Source organism: Octodon degus, unplaced genomic scaffold (assembly GCF_000260255.1).
Source record: "Octodon degus isolate 3935 unplaced genomic scaffold, OctDeg1.0 scaffold00263, whole genome shotgun sequence".
Classification (NCBI taxonomy): Eukaryota; Metazoa; Chordata; class Mammalia; order Rodentia; family Octodontidae; genus Octodon; species Octodon degus.
Genome location: NW_004524839.1, coordinates 2,039,700 through 2,048,305, shown reverse-complemented (window position 1 = coordinate 2,048,305; position 8,606 = coordinate 2,039,700).

The window sequence follows — 8,606 nt, the reverse complement described above, 5'->3', positions numbered from 1 at the left end:
TAAAAATGTAACTTTTGTATCTGACAAGGTCAGTCAAATACCCTCAGAATTTACCCTGAAACCCTGTACCGTAGTTTGTAGATCTTTTGTCAGTGTCAGCCATCTGGATGAGTCACAGCCATTGCTTGACCAAAATGTTCTCTGTGAAAGCCTGAGAGAATTTTTTCTTTCTAAGGTGATTCTTTTTAGGCACAGTGTACATCATTGGTCACTTTCCTCTGTGGCTCCTAAAGCTTCATTTATAAAAGAGAACATGTGATAGTTGTTTTTCTGTCATCTGGCTTATTTCACTCAACACAAAGCCTTCCATTTCCTCCATTTTGTTGCAAATGGCAGGATTTCATTATTTGTTATGGCCAAATAATATTCCATAGTGTATACATACTACATGGTATGACCTATTCATCTGTTGATGGGTACTGAGGTTAATTCCTTATCTTAGCTGTTGTGAATTGTGACACATTAAACATAGGCTTGCATGTATCTCTTTGGTTTTCTGATTTGAAGATATTTTCTTTGTCTTTAGTTTCAAAAATTTGCTGCATCTTAGCATGTGTTTCTTTGGGTTTATTCTGTTCAGGTTTTGTTCAGTTATTAAAATTGTAGACAGATTTCCGAAATTGTGGAGAGTGTAAATCACTATTTCCTCAAGTACTTTTAAGCCTTTCATTTTCTCCTCTCCCTCTAGGTCTTCAAGCATACAAATTTTAGGTCTCTTGACATAGTTCCATAGGCTTCTGAGACACTGTTCATTTTTAATTGTTTTTTACTGTTCATATTTTAAATCCAGTATTTTTCTGAATGTTCAAACTGCATAATTTCTATAGTTCTGTCTTCTAATTTGCTCACTATTTTCTCCATTCTGCTGTTCGGCTCATTTAATGAGATTTCAAACTTCAGTTATTTTAATTTTTGTTTCTAAAATTTCCATTTGGCTCTTCTTCATATCATTTATTTCTTTGCTGAGACTATTTTTAAATTCATTTTAAGCCTGATAATTGTTCTTTGAAGCTTTTTTTTTGCATTGGATGCTTCAAAGTCCTGGTAAATGTAGTTTGAACATCTGTGTTACATGGGCCTTGGTGTCTGTTGATTGTTTTTTCTTACTTGAGATTCTTCTGGTTCTTGTTATGACAAGTGATATTTGTTTTTATTTAAATCTGCTGTTTGAACTGGCCTCCCTTGATACCATACTGGGAAGGGAACGCTGCCTGTTATGCTAGTTGGAGATGGAAGACTGTGTTCCCTACCTTGTTTTCACTATGGGACAGAAGAGGCACTTTGTTCCTATTGAGAAAGGCTGAAAATTTAAGATCTCTGCTAGGCTTACCCCTGAGTGCATTCAGGCACTCAGGTTCCAACCTCTCTAGTAGATCTACCTTCAATTCATTTTTCAGAATCATCTTAGTTCACTTTATATTTAATATCCAGAGAGTTTTATTAGCAGGAAGAATAGGATGATTTCATTAATTCTATCTTGTGTACAAGCAGAAGTTCCCTCTTTTCCATTTTCTCCTAAATCCATGCTTATCAAGGTTTCAGCTTTTATGACTACCAGTATGAATAACTCTCTGTAGTATTTAACTCAGTTGATCACTGCCTCCATTGTTACTTATTCTTTTTAAAATCTTTAAAAATGTATTTTAAGCACATTATTTTCAATCAGTACACAGGAACTATATGTATGTATGAGGTATGATGGAACACACAATATATGCATGTATACAGCATGCATACAATGGGTAATTATTAAATTAGAGTAATACATCATTTCTTTGCGATGGAGACCTTTAAAAATCCTTGCAATGAGCTATTTTGAAATATGCAGGTAATTGTTGCCAACCATTCCCTCCTACATCATGCAGTTCTTTCTTCACTAATTTCCAGGATGCCTCACTGTTCTGGATTTATCTCACAGTTACTTTCTTAGTTTTCTTTTCAGCTCCTCCTCAGCCTTCTGATCTCTAAATGTGGGAGTATCACAGAATTCAGCCTTGCCTGCTCCTCTCCTTTATCTCTCTGCTCTCTTTTGCTTATTTCATCTTATCTCATGGCCTATGTGGTTGGTTTTTTGTATATCTTTAAATTTTGCAACTTTTGAGGCTGGATGTGATGGTGCACAGCTGTAAATACCAGCACTTTGGGAGGCTGGGACATGAGGATCATGAGTTTCAGCCTAGCCTGGGCTGCATAGTGAGACTATATCTCAAAAATTTTTTTTTGCAACTTTGTTTTTCTGTACTGTCACAGATTGAACCTAGGGCTTTAAGCATGTGAGGTAAACACTCTATCACTGAACTATACCCCAGGCTTTAGATTTTGCAACTTGACTGTTAACTTGAAAACATTTCTCAGTAAAAAAGATTTGAAAAGGCAAACAGATGAACACAAGGTTAAAAAATGCTGAAATTCTGATCTCTATCCTCCCCAATTCCCTTGTCCTTCAGTATCCTTATTTGCTAAACCCACAAACCCTGGGATCTTTCTTGACCTCTCTCTTTCTCTAATTCCACATCCAATCCATCAGCAAATCCTGATGGTGCAACCTTGTAGACAAATGTACAATCTGACCTCCTCTTATCACTCTCACTGTTATCACCTTGGTTCAAGCTACTATTATCCCTTGCCTAGATTGCTGAAATCATCTCCTAACTGATGCTTCTCCCTCTACCTTTGCCCTTCTATGTAACTCAGTAACCAGAGCAATCTTTTTAAAAGGAAAGTCAGATCCTGTCACTCTTTTTCCGAAATCCTCTCATGGCTCCCAAGTCATGGCTCAAATAAAAGCAAAAGTCAAAGTCCTTATATGCTTGGACAAGGTTTGTTCCACTGTTAGTTCTCAGAGAACTTTTCTACTGCTTTCCCCCAACCCGACCTATGAGTTCTTCCTTCAGGCAATGGGTTGGCCTTTTCCCTCAAGCTCGTTCTCCAAGTGCCACCTTCTCAAACAGCACCTTCTCTTGAGATCATTTCTGATTTCTCTGTTTTAAATTGTAATCATCTGGATCCCTCTATATGTCACCTCACAGCTTAATTTCTGCCATAGTCCTTAATTTCTATGTGTACCACACAATACTTTTTATGTGTTCAACACCTGCCATCATTTCACCTCCTCAAAAGTGTAAGCTCAAAAAAAAAGTGTAAGCTCAGCAGTGGCACAGTCTTTTATCTTTTTGTTTTTTTGTGTCCTTAGAACTGGATATGACACAAAGTAAGTATTCGATGTAAATAAGTGAGTATTTATCCTCAGAATGTAGTGTTCCAGTACTTTTGGTACTACTTGGGGAAGCCTTTGTAGGATTTGAGTGTCAAAGTTTTTATTTTTTTGGCAGTACCAGTGATCGAACTCACAATCTTGTGCTTGCTAGTCAGGTGCTGAAGCCGCTGAGCTATCTCCCTGACTCACTTAGAGTTTTGTTTAAATTTGAATTATTTTTACTAGCACTATCTTTTTTTTTTTTTTTTTTGAACCGGGAATTGAACTCAGGTCCTTGCCCTTGCCAGGCAAGTGGTTATTCTGCTGAGCCATCTACTTGGCCCCCCATTTTCTCTTACAGATAACTTATTTACTTGCTAAATTCTGAAGGTTACCAACATAATAGACCAACAATAGCAAAAAAAAAAAAAGAAAATATTTTGTCAGATTTTTATCTAGCGAACCAAAACAAGATGAGATAAATAATTATTCTGAGTATTGTAAAGATACTTAAAATGACTATAAAATATATAAAAACAGCTACTCTGGCTAAGGGAAAGCAAAGATAGCAAAAATGAAATAGAACTAGAACTAAGGTTACCATAAAATACAATCCATAAACTCTTGTTCATCTGCTACTGGTGGACCCAAGCATTTGGCATTAGGCTTTCTACAAGCCAAGCCAAAACAGCAAGATAAGGTAGGGCATGAGTCACAAATCTGTACCTGAAGAGAATATCCTTTCTCTAGAGCTGTGTTCTTTGCCAGTAGATGGCAGATATTCCATGTGACCTGAGTACCTAACCAACTCTTCAGGGCGGGCATTTCTAATTCAAGCCCAATATCAAACAATCATTCTTTCTGAACTACGTGACTAGATATTTATTTTTTCACCCTTTAGTTCTAAGTGCAGTTTGCAGGGAAAGCTGTTATTATCCCATTTAGAGATAAGGAGAGGTAAAAACCTCTTGCTCAAATCTGGATTCCAAACTAGCTCTCTGCTCTATCACACCCCGCTGACAAACTGCAGTCATTTGGAAAACAAGGTGATTATTTTTCTACTATCTGGAGTCCGTGGGAAGCTCTGTGTTTTAAAAATTTTTATTCATTTTAATGAGGAAAAAAGATAAAGCAGTGATGAAACAGTTTCAAAACAGGTTAGTAGGATGTTTACAATAATTAATACAGTGTATATTGTTGTCTTTATAGTAGTTATTCAGAGGACAAGATACAGACATGATATCTTGTCTAAACAATATTAGTACAAACTTTTATTTACTTATTTATTTTTGATATTTTTAGGACAGGGTGTACAGGGTGTACAGGGTCTCACTGCATAGATCGGACTCATAGTGATCCTCCTGTTTACAGTCTCCCAAGTGCTGGGATTACAGACGCATATCACCATACCCAGTCTCAATCGCTGTGTCAGTGCACCCTAGGGGTGGGGCCAGCACTGCAGGCCTGGGGATCAAACTCCCAACCCCTGCGTCTGCCTCAGAATACAAACTTTTATTCTCAGTGAACTAAGAGAAAGTAGCTGTATACACTGGCAGGTAAATAACATGTCAATCATAAGTCAATACATCTCAATTATAACCATCAATGTAAATAGACTCAATTCACCAATTAAAAGAAACAGACTGGCACAGATTAGGAAGCAAAATCCAACAATATGTTATATACAAGAAACACACATAAGTCATAAAGAAATTCATAGGCTGAAAGTCAAACGATGGAAAACAATACTACATGCCCCAGCACCTCAGAAAAAAGCAGGGGTAGCAACCCTGTTCACAGACAGACTGAAATTCAAACCAAGAATGGTCAAGTGAAATAAAGAAGGCCACTACATACTGGTTAGGGGAAAAATTCAGGAGGAAGAGGTACCACTCATAAATATGTATGCACCAAACACGGGAGAACCTAACTATATAAAACAAATCTTAATGGACATGAAAAAGCTACTATCCAATACCACAATCATAACAGGCTCTGTTTGATTGGAAGGATTTCCTGGTGTCACTGCCACAAAATACAATAACATAAACATTTCTGGGTTTTTGAGGGTAGCTGTTTCAAACCAGGGAAATAACTTAATCTGTGTACCTCAACTTCTCTTCTGCCAAATGGGAATAATACAGTTTGTTCCTCTGAACTCTGAAGGGAGTGCGAGGATAGAAGAGGGAGGGATGTGAAAACAGTGAGAAGTGGAAAACACTCTGTAAAAATGATGTATTAGCCAGGGGTGGTGGTGCATACTTGTGATCCCAGCACTCAGGAGGTTGAGGCAGCAGGATTGGCAGGAGTTCAAGGGCAGCCTAGGCTACACAGTGAGTTCAAGGCCCAGCCTGAACTACGTAGTGAAACCCTGACTCAAAAGGAGTGCTGCATTAAATCCAGCAGCTATTGAACCCTGACAGCTTGTGGGTGCTATGGCACAGCTAACAGCTGCTACTGCTCAGTGGGGCCCAGTGCCAGTCTGCAGACCATCTGTTATTGGTCGTATTAAACCAGAATGAACTTGCCGTAAATGCTTCTAAACCTTAACAACAATTTGACAGAATGGCTTTAGGGTTGTTGCATATAGTCATAAAAGAATTTGGTCTGTATTTTGTACATTGGTGTTTTTATTTCACTTTGCTAGTATGTAATTTATCATTTTAAAGAAGTATTGGTATGAACTGGATTTGGAAAATTGGGCCACCCTTGGCTACTACATCATTGTGGCAGTGTTTTCCTTGTGCCATTTTTATATTTCTCCCTCATTTCTCCTCACACTACCTCCTGAGTTAAAGGGGACACATTTATTATTCCCATTTAGCAGAAGAGGAAATTGCGGTACTTGGACTTCTCTCTCATAGCGGGAAATCTGACATGGTTTTTTTTAAAGTAAAATTTATCATGAAAACCATCCGAAAAACTTATGCTGGACTATTAGAGATCTATGAAGGGATTTTTGCACATCATACACTTTTTTGCAGTTTTATAACTTCACTTGAAAAATTAGTTCTTATCTACATTCGCTGTCTGGAGACTTTTGAATGTGGAAATAGGGATATAAGTTGCTAAAGTACAGATCTTGTTTGGTGAGTCCTCATCCTCATTCCATTTTTGGACACCTGCACATGGACACTGTATGGGATGTTCATTTTTCCCTTGGCCCAGATAACTTTGCTGAGCTTGGTATCAATGCATCTGTCTGGAGTTCCCCATCTCTTTTCTGGTAAATTTATGGCTCTCCTTAAGTGCCAGTGTGTGCTGCTCGAAGGCCATTTCATGGATGTACTTGTGCATGTTGGTGGTGCATTGTCAGGTCACTGGCTCATTGGTGGCAGAACGGCCCTTTTTCCTTGCCACCTTCATTTGAGGGAGTCATTCTTCCAGCCCAGGATAGAAAGGAAGAGCATGATTGTGAGGGGGAAAGTTAACAGTCTCATGTACAACCTCATACAACTTCTAATACATGTTCACAGACTACCAGGATCTTTTACTGGCTGGCACTCAGAAGTAAACTAACCAACTGACTGTTCAGTCTAATCTTCCCTATCCTTCACAAGCTATTCTAAAGTTCTTCTATATTACTTTTTTATGCATTTAGTACAGGGTCTACAGGGTCTCACTACACAGATCAGACTTGTAGTGATGCTTCCTGTTTTTCAGCCTCCCAAGCGCTGGGATTAGAGGTACGCACCACCACGCCCAATCTCAATCACTGTCTCAATGCACCCCAGGGGTGGGGGCAGCACGGCATATGGGGGATCGAACCCAGGGCCCCTGTGTCTGCCTAAGCAGTCCACTGAGCTATCTGGCTGGCCCTCTATATTACTGTTAAAGAACATAAAACTGGACAGGATGTATATTTCATGGCACAAAATTGCAAAAGTACACAGTTTACATTTTGCTTTTTCCATATTATACATTAAAGGCAATTTTATGTGTAAGAACATAAAGAATTTTCTACTATTTCTTTTCCTATTGGATAAACATGCCATTATTAATTTAATCGCTCTGCTATGGGGGACATGTGGTTGTTCTCCATGTTTTGCTATTACAAACAATGGTTCAATGAATCAACTTGTACGCATGGCATCTTACACCTATGTATGCAACATAACATGCACTGCTAGAAACAGAGTTTGAATTTTTCGAAATAGAATTCCATAAATATATATATATACATATATATATATATATATATATTTCCCCTCTAAAATACATATAAACATAATACATAAAATATTATATATAATAAAGCAAAAACTATATATTTTGGGAATATATATATATATATATATATATATGATTGAACTAGGACCTTTGCCCTTATCTACATCTTCAGTCTTTTTTAGTCTTTTTATTTTGAGACCGAGTCTCACTAGGTTGTTATGTTGCCCAGACTGCTCTCAAATCTGCAGTCCTCGTGTGTCAGTCACGTAGGGTGCTGGGATTCTAGGCATCCACCTCCACTTTGCCATTTGTAACTTTTATAGTTATTGCAACATTGCCCTCAGATGAGTAATTGTCCTCCCTACAGGATTTATGAGGGTGCTCCCCCTCTTGGTCAACACAGTACAGCATCAATATTTTATCCTTCACCACAGGTATCTCCCTGTAGTTTTCATTAGTATTTCTCCAGTTTTGAGATTTGCTACTTATTATTGGTATAGAAGTCACTTATTAAATTTGATACTCAGCCCTCCAAGAGTAGGGCAATTATAAATAAATTCAGAACACTATTATGATCAGAATTTCCTGATTTATTGCCTCAGTAAATTTCCTGAGCTAGAGAACTTTGTTCGTTTTTTAAAATTCTGTCTCATTTTTCTAGAACTACTTTCAGCATTCAGTGAGAACCCCAGATATTTTATTTTTAATCCGGGTGAGGTGGTATACCAGATATTATAATCTCATCACGTAGGAAGCTGAGAAATGAGGATCACAAGTTCAGAATGCCAGAACCCCAAAATGAATGAATGAATGAATGAATGAATGAATGAATCAGTCAATCAATCAATCAGACTAGTATCTTGGCTGGGGGCGTAACTTAGTGGTAGAGCGCATGCCTAGCAATGTGTGTGATCTTGGCTTTAGTGCTCAGCACCACAAAACAAAAACAATGAAATCTCTAGAATTCCCAGGGACTAGCACAAGGTCTGGCATAATATTAAAGGCTCAACAAAATGTAGAATAATTAAATTAAGCCAATACAAGAAACATTCACTTACTACTTTACATGGCCATGCACTCATGTAACTATTTTAGCGTGTACTTGCAATGCCAATTTCAGTTTCTTTTTTTTTTTCACTTTTTTTTTTTTCCTTTTGGTGGTACCAGGGATCAAACTCAGGACCTTTCTCTTTTTTTTTAAACATTTATTTATTTATTTATTTATTTATGTGTGTGTATG